The 19859-nt window shown below is 42.6% G+C and overlaps 1 protein-coding gene across 1 annotated transcript in view; it reads right to left on the reverse strand.

Annotated features, from left to right (window-relative positions):
* LOC144599474 (sodium/hydrogen exchanger 9-like) overlaps positions 1 to 19859 on the reverse strand; it is a 411061-nt gene that overhangs the window by 38362 nt on the left and 352840 nt on the right. The window lies entirely within an intron of this gene.

A 19859-nucleotide genomic window follows, 5' to 3' on the forward strand; every position in this document is an offset into this window, starting at 1 on the left:
GAAAAGGAATAGGTGATGTTTCGGGTCGAGATCCTTCTTCAGACCTGACCCCAAAACGTCACCTGTTCATTTTCTCCAGAGATGCTGTCTGACCCGCTGAGTTACTCCAGCTTTTTGTGTCTATCTTCGGTTTAAACCAGCATCTGCAGTTTGTTGTTGTTTATTCTGCTGGTTACAAATTCAAAAATTTGTCAATACAATTTTCCTTTCATAAATCCATTTGCCCTATCTTTCAATTTAATTTGATCAATTTGTTTAATTCTGTCATCTTAATTTCTGCACAATCCCTGATTCATCAAACTCCACGGTTGCTGCACTCAGTGCTTGTTATAGGTCAACAGATTTATTTTTCAAGGTAGCAGTATATTTGAGTCACCAGATTTCAATTAAGCTGTTACCCAATTAGTTGGGAAAGTACGTGTTATCTGTTTACTACTTTGTATCACTGTAATTTTGAAACTACAAGATAAAGATAAATTAACTGCGGAAGAGATTAAACAAATATTTCTTTTAAGTGAAAGTAAATATAAAAATAAAGAAGATAATTACTTGGAAATTCTACAAAATATCTCAATTAATGATTTTAATATAAGAAATGATATGTTGTTAGCAGCACTGACAATTTAAGGTTCTGTCTCCTTGTCCATCTCCTGCTCAATGGGAAGGTGGGGGACACAGTGAATGACTGACAGCACCAATTAGCCATGTTGTTGCACTGTTACAACATGGTGAAGACGTTTGGACAGGCACATGAACAGGAAAGGTTTAGAGGAATATGTGCCAAATGAATGAAAAAATAAAACCAGATTATGCACCATGGTCAACATGGACAAGTTTGGCCAAAGGACCTGTTGCTGTCGAGGATAGACACAACATGCTGGGGGAACTCAGCAGGTCAGGCAGCATCTCTGGAGAAAAGGAATGGGTGACGTTTCGGGTTGAGACATCACCTATTCCTTTCTTCAAATTGAGCGTCAGGCGTCAGGGGAGAGGGAAACTAGAAATATGAAAAGGTACAGAACAAATCAAAGCCGGCATGGAAGACACAGGAAAGGTGGAGCCCACAATGGTCCATTGTTGACTGTGGAAGAGGTGATAAGGAAGAAGTATGAACAGTGAAACTAGCAGGGAGACTCGGATGTGGGAGGGACAGAGAGAGAGGGAATGCAAAGGTTACTTGAAATTAGAGTAATCAATATTCATAATGCCGGGCTGTAAGCTGCCCAAGCAAAATATGGGGTGCTGTTGCTATGTTCTTTCTGTGTTGTGCGACAATTTACGTGTCTGGAAATCTCAGCAAATCTGTCTAAAACCAAAGGTTTTCACTGTTACTGTACACCTCCAAAAAGAAGGCACTTCCTCAATTTCCACCTGGGTAGTTTACTACCCAATAGTACAAACATACAATATCCCAATTTCAGGCAACACTCATCCCCCCCCCCCCGTCCGTCCTGTCTCCCCCACCCTCCCTGTCACACACTTCCATTCTCCTCCCCCCTCCTGGTTCCCTCTATGCCTTTATCTGAAGCTCCGTTATCTGAAGCTGTTTCAAACTTCCTTATTTATAAGATTCCAATGTCTGCAGCCGGCTGTGTTTCAATGTATTACCTTCCAGACTCTGTCTCTGTCTCCGTCACCATCTCCCACCTCCCACCCGGCTCCATCTGCCCCTATTTTTTTACCACTTTCTCACTATGTCGCTGTTTTTCATCCACCAGCCACTATCTCCCAAATCCATATCTCCTCCTCCACCACCTGGTTCGATCAACCCATCATTTTCCTCCTCACCCTCCCACCTGCCTCTTCCCTCCCCCTCACCTCTTAATACTAGCCACCCCCATCCATACACTCAGTCCTGATGCAGGATCTCAACTTGAAGCATTGGCTGTCTCTTTGCCTCCACAGATGCAGTTTGACTCACTGGGTTCCTCCAGCAGTTTGTTTTTTGCTCTACAATAGAGTACCTGCAGAATCTTGGGTCTCTTGGGAATGTTTCCTCATTTCCCTGTGCTGCTTCCCTCTCTAGGAGGGAACAAAAATAAACTGGATGAAGAAGAAAAATAAATTCCTAAGTTGTACGTAAAATGATAAGTAGCAAATGTTTGGTTTATTTTGTTTTCTGTGTTGCAAAGAAATGTTCTCTGAAAAGAGAATGCGTGAACCAGCTGACAAAAGGCCTTTACCCATCTACGAGAGGTTAGTGTCAATTGCTCCATGTATGGTACTCACAGACATGCTGGTGACCTTTACAATTCTTGCAATGTGATCCATGATTGACAAGAAACTCAAGGAGAGCCAGTGTAATATTCACCCAGACATCTTACACAGAAAATACTAGACATTTAGAATTGGCAATGGGCCATCATATTAATGACAGCGTAAATAATATGCAGGAGGCAGAAGGAACTGCAGATGTTGGAATCTTGAGCAAAACACAAAGTGCTGGAGGAACTCAGCGGGTCAGAGGCACACAGCATGGAAACAGGCCTAAAAAGCTGGAGTAACTCAGCAGGTCAGACCGCATCTCTATAGAAAATGAATAGGGCTTATGGGGAGAAGGCAGGAGAATGGGGTTCGGAGGGAAAGATAGATCAGCCATGATTGAATATAATAATAATATAATAATAATAATAATAATAATAATAATAATAATAATAATAATAATAATAATAAACATTTATTTTTTATAGCGCTTTTCCAAATGCTCAAAGACGCTTTACAAAAACAGTCAAGACATAAAAACAAACAGACAAACTATCCTGACGGAGAAGCGGCGAACAAATAGCGCCAGCGTCCTCTCACGTCAGGGTCCGGCAGTAGACAATAAAGAACACAAGACAATGTGATCCATGACGTAGTAGACTTGATGGGCCGAATGGCCTAGTTCTGCTCCTATCACCTATGACCTTATGAGGTGACGTTTCGGGTCGAGACCCTTCAGAACACAGTGTTTTGTGTTAGAAGCCTTCTTCAGAAGCAATATACAATTAGTTGTAATTATCATGTGGGCCCCAGAATACAATCTCAGTCCCAAACTCTTTACAAAGAGTGCCCTTCTATCTCACATTCACCACTTAGACTCTGTCTTGAAAAAAACAATTTGTAAAATGTTTTCTATAAGATTATCTGGGAATGATTCCCAGATCCATCAGTCTGTGAAAGCCGCCACAGCCAGACATTCCCTAAGCCCGTGGGAGTTCTACTGCAGGGAAACAATCCCTAAAGTGACCAATTCTGCAGGACTTTAGCAAAGGATGTAAATGCTAAACCATGGGAGAAAGAGGTGACTGTGGAAGCTGCTGGATGGCTCAAATGGCCATGGATTACAGTGCAGTGTAGGCAGTGTGCCTAATTAGTGCTATTCACTGCTTCTCCACAGCGAAAAGCTTTGCAGTTTAGTTTGAAGTTTCAGCACTTCCAGCTCCAGCTGAAGCACGATGTTGTCCAGGGCCAGCAATTTTCATGTATTCTGAGCATCTCGGATAGAAGTATGACTGCAGAGAATGAACTTGGACTTTGTAATTTCATGCCTGAACCAATTGTTTCAAGATTTAACTTCTGCATGATAAACCATATTCATGGGAAGCTGGTCATGAACCATAATTCATGGGAAGTTGTGTCAGCCATCTTATAACAAAATGGAGCCAGACCTGCTAATTGCTCCTCGGAGTAATGCTGCAAGTGGAAGAAGTATGACAGGTTTGTCAGAAAATTACAAGTGCAAGTGAAAATTGCAAATGAAGTAAAAACAGAAAATGCTGTAAATAGTCCGTAGATCAGGCAGCATCCGTGGAAAGATAAACAGAGTTAACTTTTCAGGTTCAGGTCAAAGATCCTTCATCAGAACTGGGAAAGAGAGGAAACAAATTGGTTTCAGGTGGCAGAGAAGGTGGAGATAGGATGGGTAGCAAAAAGACTAAGAGGTTGAGACAAAATGATTTAGTTTAGTTCAGTTCATTAACATGTATACCAAGGTACAGTGAAAAGCTTTTTGTTGCAGACTATCCAGTCAGCAGAAAGACTATATTGGGGCAATTAAGTAGCAGTACAAAATTTGATTATGTTTCTTAATCTGTATGATTTGTTGCTAATAGTAAGACTGTGGGACATAGATTCATAGAGTTAAACACCATAGAAATAGGTCCTATGGCCCAACTCGTCTATGCTGACCAACTCATCCATGCTGGCAGTCCCATTTGGCTGTGTTTGGCCCTTATCCCCTAAACCTTTCCTATACCTACACCTGTTCAAATACGCCAGCGACGTTGTGAGATTTCACACAGTCAACTTTGTCTAAAGAGTAAGAAATAATTAGAATTGAGAAAAGAATAGTCAGGAATTCGAGATTTAAATATTACTAATAAGCAGAGATTAAAGTGCAAGCAGTTTTGAAATCAACATTTAGTTACTAGATTGGAGACACAAGAGGCTGCAGATGCCAGTATCTGCTGTAATAAACAAAGTGCAGCATGAATTCAGCAGGTCAAGCAGCATCTGGTCAAGTGCGATAAAGTTGCTGCCAGAGACCCGGGTTCGATCCTGCATTCTGGTAAAACTCTTCTGCACCCTCTCCCAAACCTCCACATCCTTCCTGTCAAACAGAACTGACACGCAATACTCCAAATGCAGCCTAACCAAAGATTTGTAAAGCTGCAACGTGTGCCTCATAAAGTTGTCTGGATTGGTAAAATTGAATTATAAGGAGAGATTGGATGGGCTGGATCTGTATTCAATGGAGGCTTGAGATGTGAGATGATGGATGTTTATAAAACTATGAGAGGCATAAATAGGGTAGATAGCGAGAGTCGTTTCCCATGGTAGTCCTATTTAAAACTAGGTGGTGTAGGTTTAAGGTGAGAGAGAGGAGTTTTAAAGTGAATCTGAGGGGTAAATGTTAACGTGGAGTAATTGGTATTTAGAATGAGCTTGGCAGGACCAGTGATAGAACCAGTAAATCATTGAAGAGACATCTGGCCAGGTACTTGAATGAGCAAAGGACCGAGGGATATGGAATTAATGGAGGCAACTGGGTTAGTATAGATAGGTATTATGGTTGACATGGGCGTGTGTCGAAGAACCACCTCCTGTGCTGCACAACTGAAGCCTAGAAATTTGATCATGTGCAGGGATGAAAGTAACTTAATTTTCTTACTGGTACAATCGTGTAAATTTAATTACCAGTACGGTTCTAATGCAAACCTACTATCGGCCATTTTGTTACCTACAGGTCATAGTGACCTCCTTTCACCTCTGATCAGATGGCACTAGTTATTTCCACCCCATGCAATTTATTTCCACCCCATGCACTAATCATCGAACAAAACATTTTTGTGACCATTTCCAAGTCATTCTGGAAATGTAAACAGGTACTTCCAGGTGCGAGTTGCCATGAAGCAAAGCAATTGCATTTTGGAGCAAAGCAATGGGGCCACAGTGTGGTGGCGCTTGCATGTGTAAATATGCAAAAAGTATTTCACTATGTGACAAATAAAGCACCATTGAACCATTGAAGCAATGGTCTCAAGTGTCCCTGATCGATGCTGGCACTGATGTGACCAGCCACCGATTTCTTCCAGAGTTCCATCCCAGGAGAAATAAATCAGTAATATCTTGCCACTTTGTCAACTTCCACTAATACAGTTCCACAAATAAAACATGCCATTTGTAATTCTACAATCAGAATCTCTTCGCAGCATTGAACAAAATCAGCTGAGGGAAAAACCACTGAACACACAGGGATCAGTGCCAATACTTGTAAACATGAGTCAATGACTCACCCTTCTGCTTGCTCCATGTGTAAAGTACCAATGCTCTCTGCTCTTTCTGCATGACTGTCAATGCCGTGATTGCTTTGCTTCAAGCAGCAAGCAGACTTTGCAGTAACTTAATCCTCCTTTTTACACTGGTGTTGTAATATCTTTCTGTGGATTACAAGAATCACAGTGCTCTGAGAATTTGGCCTCACCTACACTTTTAACTGCAGCTTGAAGTTCATAAAGAGCTTAAAAAAATAAATACATAAATGGACACAAATTTCAAATGCAGAATGGACTGCCCTTCAGTTTGTACCACAGCTGGGTATCCATGTGTGCATGTGGAGTCACAAGACACTGCAGATGGTGGAATCTGTAACCAAAAATAAGGAAGCAGCTGAAGGAACAAAGGAACACAGCGGGTCAGACAGCATCTGTGCAGGGAATGGGCAGTTGACGTTTTGGGTTGAGTCCCAAGATCCAGGGCCAGACACAAAAGACCTGGTGAGATGCGCAGCTGGATGTAAAAGACCTGGCGGGCCTGGCGTTCTGTAGGGGGAAGCCGCCAAGCCAGCCCCTGCTCGTCCCTCAAAGACCGGAGAGGAGGAAGCCAAGAGGAGGAGGGAGAATGACCATTGACACCTAGATGGAAAGAGTAGAGGGAAAGCAGCCAGTATAGAGCAGTGGGAGGAGGGGTGAGGCAAGAGCTAGCAAGTGACAGATGGATAGAAGTGAGAAGCGGTTGGTTGGTAGTAAACATTCAGCTGGGGGATTCAGCTGGCAGCTATTACCTCCTGCTGTTATACTCCACTATTCTTGAATCCACCAAAAGAAGTTCTAATAAAATAAGTGTTCTAAAATGGTAACACAAACATACTGCTAATAAGACTTTTCATTAAGGCTCTGCATATGGCCATCAGAATTGTTGGTAAAGGTTCTGTTTCTCAACACCCTGAAGGATTAACACACGATTGACCTTCTTTAACTGGGCTAATTGGGTTAGACAACTTCAGCTGTGTGCATTCAGCCGTTATAAATCCTAGACTCAGTGGTGAAGATCAGCACACTCCCATGCTTTGATATCAGTGCGTACATAAATAACTCGGTGCATCTCACGTGACTACTATGACAACTGAACAAAATCAGCTTTCTCTGAACAAGTCAACTGGATTATGGAGATTGCCGGTGACACTTCAAGCAGTTGTACGGTGGTGGCACAGCGGTTGAGTTGCTGCCACCCAGAATAGCCCTAACCAAAAACAACTTTGTGCAATTTAGTTTTGAACCTGACGGTTAGATTGGTAACATTTTTCATCTCTCCTATGCCATAGGGCGGCTCAGCTGGTAGAACCACTGCCTCACAGCGCAGGAGACCCAGGGTCAATCTTGGCCTCAGCTGCTGCTTGCGTGGAATTTGCACGTTCTCCCTGTGACCATGTGGGTGCTCTGGTCTCCTCGCTTATTTCAAAGACAAACGTAGGTTGATTGTCTTCTGTAAAATTGCTGCTAATGTGTAAGAAGTGGATGTGAAAGTGAGATAACATAGAATTAATGTGAACGCGTGATCGATGGTCGGCATGGACTCGGTGGGATGAAAGGCCTGTTTCCATGCTGTATCTCTAAACTACACTAAATGCTGTTTCTTCAGACCCCTTATGACTTCAGGGTATCAGGGGCAATAGGGAGAAGGCAGGAGGATGGCATTGAGAGGGTGAGATAGATCAGCCATGATTGAATGGAGAAGTAGACATTATGGGCCAAGTGACCTAATTCTGCTCCTAGAACTTATAAACTTCATGATTAAGACCTCACTTGTTTCTTTAAAGATTCTTAGTTTTTTTAAATTCCTGTCCTTTACTTGACTAAAACAAAATCCTCCGTGTGTGTTTGCCTCCTGCCTCCCTCTCTTTTTGATTTTACAGATCTGCTTACCTCAAGACCTTACTGTTGTGCTAAAGGGTGTTGCCTGAAAGGGCAAGTGTTTTCTTGTCACGACTGCTTGCTGCCCTGCCCTATTGTTTTTCCACCTTTCTTCTGTCTTTGTTTCGGATTGCTGACGTCCACTGCATTTAGCCTGTAGTGTTCGGCGAGTGGTGCCAGCAGGTCAGAGATCGGCCCGAGCTGCAGTTAACCATCTGATGCAGAGTGAGCATCGGCAAGGCTGTTCTTTGCTGTTAATTTTCTTTAATATATTGTAGAGGGGAAATCTACTTAGTTAGGCTGGGCATGCAAGTGTTACCGACTGAATCCTTGCAGGATAATTTCTATTTCATTGCTACACAACTTACCAGAAAATGGCAGAATAGCAGATAACTTAGTTGCTTTGAAAATTCACAAGTTCTAACAACACCCCTTCTCCCTTCCCTTTCTCCCCCCACCCCCCTCCCTTTCTCCCTCCCCGTGCCCCACATAGACTATCACAGATTTCACCCCTCCCCCTCCACCTACATTCCGTCCTTTGGGTTCACAATTTGCAACTCTTCAATCCTTTTGTCTCACACCTTTCTTCATCTCTGGCCTTTGAGCAACAATCTGCCTATCACAAGTTCACGTACACAAGTTATCGAAGTAGAATTAGGCCATTCGGCCCATCTAGTCCATTCCGCCATTCAATCATGGCTGATCTCTGCCTCCTAATCCCATTTCCCTGCCTTTTCCCCATAACGCTTGACACCCGTTCTAATCAGGAATTGTCTATCTCTGAATAGAGATATTCAGAGGAATATTGAATATCAGTAGGAACATTGAGGAATATTGAGAGCATGTCCATACTCCATTAAGATGGACAGGGTGGGGAGGCTCAGTGCAGAATGTAAATGAAGATGGTTCAAGCAACATTGCAAAGCAAATGAGAGCTGCACTCATTTATTTATTTGACTGTATTTGCCACATATTAATATACCAAACACATATTTTGCTTAAGCTACTCCTTCAGGAGCATAACTCAGGAGCATAACACTGTCTATATATTTGGTTGTAAAATTATGATGCTAAACTTTTTTCTCTCCAACTTGAAATAACATTGGGTCGAGTCAACATGTGTTATTTTTCAGCAGGGGTGGAGTGGCAGATTGCTAACATATTTTTGATTTATGTGGGCATTGAGAGCAAAAGAAAAAACCCAGTTGATGCATTTTCAATATCTTGTAGGATGGCCGACTGATATTTCATTAGCTGAAGACAGATTTTCTGTTGCCATGATGTGATTCTTAAGAATAAATCCAATCACCATGAAGTAACAGAACTGCAGATGCTAGTTTATAGAAAACACACACTGGCTCAGGCAACTTCTCTGGAGGACATGGATAGGTGACATTTTGGGTTGGGGTTCTTTTTCAAACTGACTGTAGTGTGGAGGGGGGGCAGTTCAAAAATATGTGGGGGTTGGACAAAGCAGAGTTTTTGACTGTAAAATGGGTGTACAAAGACCAGAGAAGAAAAAAAGACAAAAGTTTGCAAATTAATGCTGAGGAAAGGATATAGGTGGAGGGGGATGGGGGGAAGGGGAAAGGAGGGGGCGGGATAATGGGAGGAATGGCACATCCAGGTAGGGCACAGGAGTGAGAGGGTGGAAAAAAAGGGGTGGGATTTGGGCTGTTACCTAAAACTGGAGAATTCAACGTTCATACCATTGGGTTGTAAGCTTCCCAAGCAGAATATGAGGTGCTATTCCTCTAGATTGCACTGGCAATGGAGGTGGACATGAACAGGAAGGTCAGTATGAGAAAGGGAAGAAAAGTTAAAATGGTTAGCAACTGGGATATCCAACAGTTGACAGATAGCAAGAATATCAACCTTCATGTCTACAGGGTCATAACGTTACTTCTGTAGCCTTACATTATTAGTGTTGCACCAGGACCATTGTTGTCAAGCTTCCCAAATGTGGAATGGTGGCAGGAGAATCAGAGAGGAGATGAAGGGAATGTCTGAGAAAATAGGTTACAGGGAAGGGAGTGACTGAATGGGACTGATGAAATGGGGTAGATAGTTCAGTTTTTTATTGTCACGTGTACTGAGGTAGTGAGAAACAAGCCATCGACAGTATACAGATACACGATACAAGTCAAGTCACGTCAAGTCAATTTTGTTTGTATAGCACATTTAAAAACAACCCACATTGACCATACAGGATAGCCAGCATGGATTTGATGGACCAAACAATCTCTTTCTAAGTCATAATAAATGTTGAGAAATCTTGCCATCTCTGCAGTGTTTGACACGGTTAAAATATTTGGTGGCTCCCCAAGAATAAATTCTTGGACTCACTCTGCTTCCTGATAGAGATGTTACTCTTTGTTAGCGTTATCTAGTCTGGCGCCCAATTTACTCACTGCTATCAAGTATGTGCATGACATTCAGAACAGTCTGAGACTTTGTTTTTCCCAAACCATTGACCACTAGTCCTAAAATGTGGCTCAGTGCCAGATATCATCAAATGACACTTCTGTGAAGTCCCGTGTACTGTGATAAAGGTGCTATTTAAATGCAACTTAAGATCCACAAAGGTTTGTGCACTGGTTGTGGTGAAAACTTATCACTGTTCGTTTTAAGGCACATCAGTGGCATAGTGATTAAAACAGCACGGTAATACTAACAATCTGGAAATTCAAATTCAAAGATCACACTGCAGCCGAGCGATTAAAATTTGGTTAATAATTTGGATCAACAACTAGTAATGATGACCAATGATTAGTAATGAGTCTCTTATAAAGACTTATCTGCTTCATTTAGTGTTCTTCATTAATGAATCAGAGGAGAAAATCTGTCACTGTCACATAGACGACTGGCCTGTGTGCGAGACCCCGGCCTATGCCGAGTGGTTGACCCTCTAAACTCTTCTTTGAAATGACCTAACAAGCGGTTGTGAATGTCTAACCAGCATATGCTCACGGGCAAAGTAAGAATGAGCAAACAATGACAGTAACGGCCAGAATCTGGGCGGCACAGAGACCCGAGTTCAATCCTGACCCAGGCAGCTGTCCGTGTAGTTTGCACGTTCTCCCTACGGCTGCGTGGGTTTCCTCTGGGTGCTCCGGATTTCTTCCACATCCCAAAGATGTGCAGGTTTGTAGGTTAATTGGCCGTGGAAAATTGCCACTAATGTGCAGGGAGTGGATGGGAACGTAGAACGAGTGTGAACGGGTGATTGGTGGCCGGCGAGGATTTGGTGTGCCGAAGGGCCTGTTTCCATGCTGGATCCTTAAACTAAAACTAAACTAAACCCAAAGAAAGAGGAATTAAAAAGTCCTTGAACTGCAGAATGACTTAAGAGGAAGAGGTGTGTCTGAGATCATCGCCATATACATAGTCAGCAGACATGTGCTATTTAACAATTACAAGACTGACTCTGTTAACGCAAAGGATATTAGCAACATCCCAGGACATCCTGAGAATTATGGTGGTTCATGATCAATGACCTTGTGTCATTTTAAAAGCTGACTGTTGTGCCTGGCAGCTTAATCGTGATAGTTATCACAGGATGTGAATCGTACAACAGGATGGACTGATTTAACTGCAAACACTGTCGTCGAACACCATGTTGTCAGCTGGCGGCTATGCTAACACATAAAACACGGGATCAGAAGTGAGCCTGGTGAAATGCAGTGCTGCAAATTTACTCTCGAAGGCTACAATATTTTAAAAATGTATTCATTAATTCACAAGATGTGGAAGACATTGTTGACTTTAGACTTTAGAGATACAGCGTGGAAATAGGCCCTTCAGCCCTGCGAGTTCACGCTGACCAGTGATCACCCCGTACACTAACACTGTCCTACACACGAGGGACAAATTACAATTTTACCGAAGTCAATTAACCTACAAACCGGTATGTCTTTGGAGTGTGGGAGGAGACCGGAGCACCCGGGAAAAACCCATGTGGTCACAGGGAGAACGCACAAACTCTGTACAGACAGCACTCACAGTCAGGATCGAACCTGGGTCTCTGGCGCCGCAAGGCAGCAACTCTACGATGTGCCACTGTGCTCCCTAATGCTGTGAGACTAACATTTATTGACCCTTGAAACCAGTCCATTCCAAAGGGCAGTTCAGAGACAAGCATTCTGTAATACCCATACACATGCCCGAGCAGGTAGGATTTCCTCCCTGCAAGGACAGAAGTAAACAGTTTGGATTCTAAGACAATCTGATAATTTCATAGACGCATTCACTGATCCTGACTTTTTGTTTGAGATTTACTTCATCTCAACTTGGACTACGTCCAAGGACCCCGACATTCTTTTCAGGTGAGGCAGAGGTTCACTTGCACCTCCTCCAACCTCACCTGCTGTATTCGCTGTTCCAGGTGTGGACTCTTATATATCGGCGAGACCAAGCGCAGGCTTGGCGATGGTTTTGCCGAACACCTCCGCTCAGTACGCCTAAACCTACGTGATCTCCCTGTTGCTAAACACTTGAACTCCCCCTCCCATTCTCATACTGATCTTTCTGTCCTGGGCCTCCTCCACTGTCAGAGTGAGTCCCAGCACAAATTGGAGGAGCAGCACCTCGTATTTCGCTTGGACAGCTTACACCCCAGTGGTATGAATATTGACTTCTCTAACTTCAAGTAACCCTTGCTTTCCCTCTCTCTCCATCCCTTCACTCTTCCTAGTTCTCCGACCAGACCGACTGTCCCCCTGATTAAATTTTATTTCTGTCTGCTTCATTGTCACCTTCTCCTAGCTACAATGATCTATTCCACATTTTCCTTGATCCCATCTCCTTTAATGTCTCATTTTCACACCTTACCCTTCCTTATCTCTGTGTCCCTCTCCCTTGACTCAGTCTGAGGAAGGGTCTTGACCCGAAATGTCACCCATTCCTTCTATCCAGAGATGCTGCCTGTGCCGCTGAATTACTCCAGAATTTTGTGTCTATCTTTACTTAATCTCTGTTCTGATGGGAATTTGAACTCATGTCAATAATCACAACATCTGGTGTAGATTGGTCTGCTAAACAATGTAGGAAAGAACTGCAGATGCTGGTTTAAATCGAAGATAGACACAAAATGCTGGAGTAACTCAGTGGGACAGGCAGCATCTCTGGAGAGAAGGAACGGGTGACGTTTCGGGCCGAGACCCTTCTTCAGACTCTACTTGTAGTGTACTTTGGTAGGTCTGCTTAACTGCTTGGAATCAGAGTGGAGTGAACAGGGAATCAGTCAGGAATCTGGGCTTAGTCACTGTCAGGCTATGTAGATGAATCAGAGGTAAGCCAACAGTAACATGGGGGTTGAATGGGGAGAGCATGGGGAACAATTTAAGATCAGATTGGATTCTGTAGAGATTACAGAAATGAGGAAGGAGATCAAATTAGAGCTGAGGTCAGCTAGATGCGTGTGGACGTGCATGGGAGTAATTGGGGAAATGGAAAGGAATGGCAATGTCTGATGAGAAACTCCATAAAATTATAAATATAGCAAATGGCGAACAACACAAAAGGTAGAGCAAAGTGACCACAAGTGGCATGGAGGAACATAATGGGATCGGAAAGAGTAACAAAGAACTGAGAATGGAAGAGGAAATACTAACAATTTACAACTCAAGGCCTTTCTGGAACTCTTGTAGCGACTCCTCTGCTAACAACCCCAAATCAAAAAGTCAGATCGTATTAGTTTATTGTCATCTGCACCAGGGTGTAATGAAAATGATAAATACCGCAATAAATACAACAAATGCAAAACAGAAGAACGGGGTGAGATTCTACTGCAAATTTCAAGTAATACAAAAGAATATTAAAGTCCAATATTGGAATGAGATAGAGTAAAAAGTAAGAGTATGTGACAGTGCCATGAAGATAGACTGGTTGGAAGGAAGTGATGGACTGGGCTGCGTTCACCCCTCTCTGCAGGTACAGGCAGTCGACAGCAGAGCAGTTGCCATATCAGGCTGAGAAACAGCATGGAAACAGCCCGCTGGACCACTGAGCCCACACTGACCATCATCCAACCATTTTACATTATAGACAATAGGTGCAGGAGTAGGCCATTCGGCCCTTCGAGCCACCACCGCCATTCACTGTGATCATGGCTGATCATCCACAATCAGTACCCCGTTCCTGCCTTCTCCCCATATCCCATTAATCCTGCTAATCCGATTTTAAAATTCTCCCTCAGATTTTCCCACTCCCATCCGCATTCTAGAGGCAATTTTCTTAATGTAAAGGTGTGAGACATTTAACTAACCACCCACACGTCTGAGGTGTGTGAGGAAACTGGAGCACCCAGATGAAATTCACACAGGGGTCGTGTGAGGTCAGGAGACCCCTTCAAGTCTCCCTTCGTTCTCGGCAGAGTTACATTTTCAGAGGCTGCTGAGCTGTGCCTGTCCCCCCGACAGAAGGATGGGAGTGCTGCAAAGACGAGCGTACTCTGAGGGCAGATGAGTCACAACTAACAGTGGAGATGTCATCCCTCCAAATCCCTCCTAAGCAACGGAGAGAGAATGAAAAGGAGAAGTGTAAAGGAATGTCTGACTGGGAACGGAAATAGGACAGAGAAAGCGAGGCTGAAAGTCAAAGAACTAGTGCAGCAGATTGAGAGTACAACGCTTGTAACGATCTGAGACATCAGCTAGAGTGCGGCTCTGAGCTCCCCTGCACCTCATTGGGGATCATTGAATCATCTTTCATCCGACTTTATCTTGCACTATATGCTGTACCCTTTATCCTTGATCTATACCCTTTACCCTTTACCTGTATATTGTGGAAGGCTTGATTATAACCATGTATAGTCCATTCTTTCACTGGATAGCAATTCTGGCAAATCTTTCACTGTGCTTCGGTACACGAGGCAATAATAGACTAAACTAAAGCAGGAAATGTGCCACAACTTGACTGCTTTCAGTTGTGCTTTCTTTCCACATCCCAACACCACCCTGTGGATCCAAATACAATGCTACCAACCAGCCCCAACCCCCAAAAGGAAGTAAGTTAATGCAAACAACAACAAAAGTCTGGAAGAGAACCGTGATACCACTACAGATGCCAGAGGAGAATGCACTTGTTCACAGAGAATTATACAGCAGAATGGATAAATACAAGATTCACTACCATCCTCAGTGGAATATTTATTGCCAAGAGAAAGAAGGAGCAATACACAATTTAGAAAAATCCCAATTGGAATGAGAACAAGTTCTTCAGTGAAAAACATTGTTTAAAACCAGGCCTATACATTGCAATTCTTGCAAATCCGCAAACCAAGACCTTGTCTTCACTCTCAAATAAACATGAGAGGACTCATGACATGATATAGGAATGTTCCAGTCAGCACCTCTCCCCCAGTCACCATGCTCCAACACATTATCGAGTCACTGTTTCATTGCTGTCATGGGAACATGCTGAGCATGAATTAGCTGCTGCGCTTCACACATTACTGTGTGGAATACATTTGTAAAGTAGGTCATTGTTTGCTATGCATTCTGAGCAGTGCAAGTCAAGATGTACTATATAGTAACTATTCTTTCCTTCAGTTTTGTTGCCTGCAGTCTTCTCATGTGGGCTTATGTAGGCCTATTATATCTTACATCACCAGTTACTCTGCCAATTCAGCCAGTTGCATCAAATCATGTTTTGCTTGTCTTTCTTCTTCTCCTCTACATCCTCCTCACACCCCACCTCATTGGATTCACAATCAGTGTACTTATCCAGAACTCCCTCGCATGCTATCACTGCTGCCTCCTTTCACCTTGCCTTTGCTCTCCCCCACTCCACCCGTTCCTATATCAAGCTGCTTTTTCCCAAGTTGTCAGAACTCTTGCACTTTGCTTTCCAATTTGCGACGAATTACAGCTTGAAAAGCCCGTTCGCAATCTTCCAACTTTCCTTCACCTATCCAGATCCATGCCCAAATGTGACTCAATAGCTATTTTTTCTCATGTTGACACATTTCTTGTCGTCAAAATACTTGGCTTAGAAACATGATACGATTGTAAGCATTTCTACAAATATTACTAATATTAGAAATTTGAGCAGTTGGTGTCCGGTTATTTCTGAAATGGTCACGGAGAATGTATTCAGATTTCAGATGAAAGCTTAGTCCATTTTCAAACACAAAACAATTGTTAGAATTCTCCCAGATCACAAAAAGAGCTTCAAATATAAAGAAATGTATGCACTCAGCAGTTTGCCATTCGAAGGTGTCCTTTGCAAACAGCCAATCTATATTAGACTTCTACCAAATTTGTTTAAAGAGACTTCAGATTTCTCACAGCTTCATGTTGTCAGAATCTTTCTGACTAGATTTCTAATTAAAGCATCAGAAATCCAGGTGTTTCCTTCCAATCTCAGATCTTTTTCTAAATTATCTGCATAGAACATGAACCTTGAAGACTGTTTATTCTGCTTTTCTCACTAGAACACTTAATTAATTCTGGAGGTGGTAAATGGAAATGTTACTGCTCAAAGTATAGACAACTCTTTCCCCTGATAAATAAGCACAACACTTAAAAGCATTCTGGAATTAATTTGAAGGATGACTAAAAACCTACCAATCATTTTCTACCAGTGAGTTGAAGTAGGCATGGTTAAATGCATATTAGGTTTGCTCAGTAAATGTTATTGACCTTTAGAATAGCATGCATTTGCATGGAATAACATTGTCCAATAAAACATTGTTGTCTGGTGTCCTTTCCATGGCTGGAGCATAGAGATTTAAACAAATGTAAAAGATCCTTTGGAGATATGAGCAAAACACAAACTGCTGGAGGAACTGAGCAGGTGAGGCGGCATCCGGGGAAGGAATGGACAGGTAATGTTCTATCCATTCCCTCCACAGATGCTGCCTTACCCAGTGAGTTCTGTGTTCGGCTCAAGATTTCAGCATCTGCAGTTTCTTGTGTCTCCATTAGGAAGATGGGACCATTTACACAGCGGCTTGTTTTCACTTAGTATCCACTGCTGACAGTGTAGTGGATTTAGATCCAACAGCATCTACAATTGGAACAGGATAGGTAATTGAAGAGGCAATGGGGAAACAGTACGGGGGCGAAGTTAATTGGACAGGGTTAACATAAGTGGCTGAATGGCTGCGAGACTTAATGAGAGCTGAATCTACATTAAAATATGGCAAAGACTGATGTGTATGATAGCATGTGTGAGCATGACAAGTAAGAGAGAGAGAGAGAGAGAGAGAGAGAGAGAGAGAGAGAGAGAGAGAGAGAGAGAGTGTTAGTTAGTTAGTTAGTTAGTTAGTTAGTTAGTTAGTTAGTTAGTTAGTTAGTTAGTTAGTTAGTTAGTTAGTTAGTTAGTTAGTTAGTTTGTACGTTCTCCCTGTGACCGCGTGGGTTTCCTTCAGGTGCTCCGGTTTCCTCCCACACTCTAAAGACAGAGGTTTGTAATGTTAATTGGCTTTGGTAAGTTGAAAAATTGTCCCTGGTTTGTGTAGGTTAGTATACTCATTGGTGCAGACTCGATGGGCTGAAAGGCCTGTTTCCGTGCTGTATGCCTAAAGTCTAAAAGAAAGAGTAGTGACAGTGACGTAAAAGGGAGAATTAATGACTGGGGAGAGAAAAAAATGAGGCATAGAATATTAAAATTAAAAGATGATTTTAATGGCTCTTTTGTATGTCCATCTGTTTCCCCAGGTGGCCTAATTGGATCGCATTGTCATTGTCATCTGTGATGAAAGAATAGTGAAAAGCTTTAATTGAAAGACTGCTCTGAATTGGCACCAAAACAACGGTCATCCTCAAATTGAGATTTTTACTAATGAAACATTTTTTCTATGAAAATCTATATCAGGGTCATTGGTAAATTTTCAGTTGAATCTTGCAAATTGGGGAAAATAAACATCTCACTGTACATCATAGGTTCACCATCACAACAGTCTTTCAGAACCAATGCAATCAACTTCCAGCAAGGCATATTCAACCTGGATAAAGTTTGAAAAATCAAATAGAACTCACAAGAAGTCCTAATTCAAACATATGGCAGTAATTTAACATGGAAGACCCTTGGTTTCAACCCGAAATATCACCTATCCAAGTTCTCCAGTGATGCTGCCTGACCCGCTGAGTTACTCCAGCACTGTGTGTCTTTTTTTGTAAACCTATTCAGTACAGATCATGTGAGCTACAGACATTTGATGAATAATCGGAAAATATTTGTAGAAAGCTACTGCAAATACTGGTTTATACCAAAGATAGACACATAGTGCTGGTGTAACTCAGTGGGTCAGGCAGCATCTCTGGAGAAATAGGATGGGTGACTTTGGGCCAGTCTGAAGAAGGATCCTGTCCTGAAACAGCACCCATCCTTTTTCTCCAGAGGTGCTGCCTGACCCGCTGAGTTACTCCAAACACTTTGTATTTATAATTGAAAAATATACTTCCCTTTAACACGGTACCAGGAAAAGATTACAAAATAGATAATGACTCACTGGCTATATCATAAACAAGAAGAGATTAATGCTGACATGCATCCTGCCATCTAGATATAATTATCTCCTTTAACATCCAAGTGTAGAATTATAGTTGATGCTCTCAATTTCTGCCAGTGAAAGAAGATAACTTGGCAAATACATGGGAGTAAAAGGTCATTCTTGGCCACCGAAGAAATTGGAACCAAATTTCAGACTATAATGTTCTGCTTCTCTTGCATTGCACTTTTAGCTTAACCCTTGGGGAAGAATTCCTAACCCTGTGGTCTTCACATCAACAGTGTTACAGTGACACCTGTTGACAGTGGCACCTGGAAATTTCCAGTATGACATTATAGCTGAAATTCTGGTGACAACATGCATAAATGTGCAAACAATGAGAAACTGAGGGAAAACTGGTCTTGAATCTATCCATTGTCTAGTAATAACCAATAGCAAGAGAAAGATGTCTGACCCTATTCTTTACCAGGTGTGTCAAAAATGATGCTAAATGGCTTACATCTTTAAATAAGGTGTTGTGGCGCGTCGAAAGAGGCCCGGAATAAAGGCGAGGAGCTGGGTATTTCGGGAGGTTCGGTTTTATTACACAGCTATCAGACCGGTCAACTCTGCTGGAATTACTTCGCGCCCAAAACCTCGTCCTTATATCCGTAGCAAAGGACCGCCCCCCCCTGGACTGGTCCATTCCTGTGCCGAGGGGTCGGGAGTGGTATGGCCCGACCCTCGGGAGCCGCCACAGTGTTAACATTAGTTTGAGGAGCCCTTTGTTAAAATGAGCAAAATTTGAACACAGCAGGTCTTAGGCAACACATGCACTTGATCCATCAAAGCATTCTAGACCTCCTGGTTGTTAACCTTTCCATTACTCTACTGACCTTTCTGTCCCGAGCCTCATCCATGGCAGAGTGAGGTTACACGGAAACGGGAGAAACAGCGCCTCATAGTTTGCTTTGGTAACATACAACCCAAAGGCATGAACATTGATTTCTCCAATTTTAGGAAACAGCTCAACCCTTTTTCCCACCTCTTCCCTGGGCCCAACCTGGTGCACAGCCATTTCTCCCATCATATCTCCCCCTGTCCTTTTACGCCTATCTTCTCTCCGTTATATCCCTTCCTCAGGCTTCACATTTCACTCCTCTTTTCTCCTTATCTTACACCCTTTTGTCTCCTTTTCATCTCCAGGCATTGTCCACCCATCTGCCAATCAAACCACGCTCACCTGTATCCATTTATCATTTGCTAAGCTTTATCCTGCCCCACCTCTTTTCCAGCTTTCTCTACTCTTTTATAATCAGTTTGAAGAAGGGTCTCGATCCAAAATGTCACCTATCCATGTTCTCCAGAGATGCTGCCTGATTACTCCTGCACTTCGTGTGTTTTTTTTTCAGTTGTGGTACTTGCTGTGGAATGTATAAAATGAGGATAAGCAGCGTGTAACAGAATGTGTGAGTAAATTAAAAAAGACACAGACTTGGAGTTGGAATGCACCTTCCAGCCCCACAGGACTCCCAAGGGTCCTAGAATCTCAACATTCCTGCAATCAGTGTCTTTCCATGGTACTTTCCCACGCATTCCCACATCTTCACAACCCCATGCCTTGAAAACAGCATGTGGCACTTGCTGTTAAATCATAGAAAACTTCTCTAATGTAGCCACAACAAGATGCTTCAAATGCAAATGAAGAAGAAACTGCTCCAGACTCTTTGTGCCAGTATGCACTGTGCATA

The sequence above is a fragment of the Rhinoraja longicauda genome, chromosome 13 (genome assembly GCF_053455715.1).
Source record: "Rhinoraja longicauda isolate Sanriku21f chromosome 13, sRhiLon1.1, whole genome shotgun sequence".
NCBI lineage: Eukaryota > Metazoa > Chordata > Chondrichthyes > Rajiformes > Arhynchobatidae > Rhinoraja > Rhinoraja longicauda.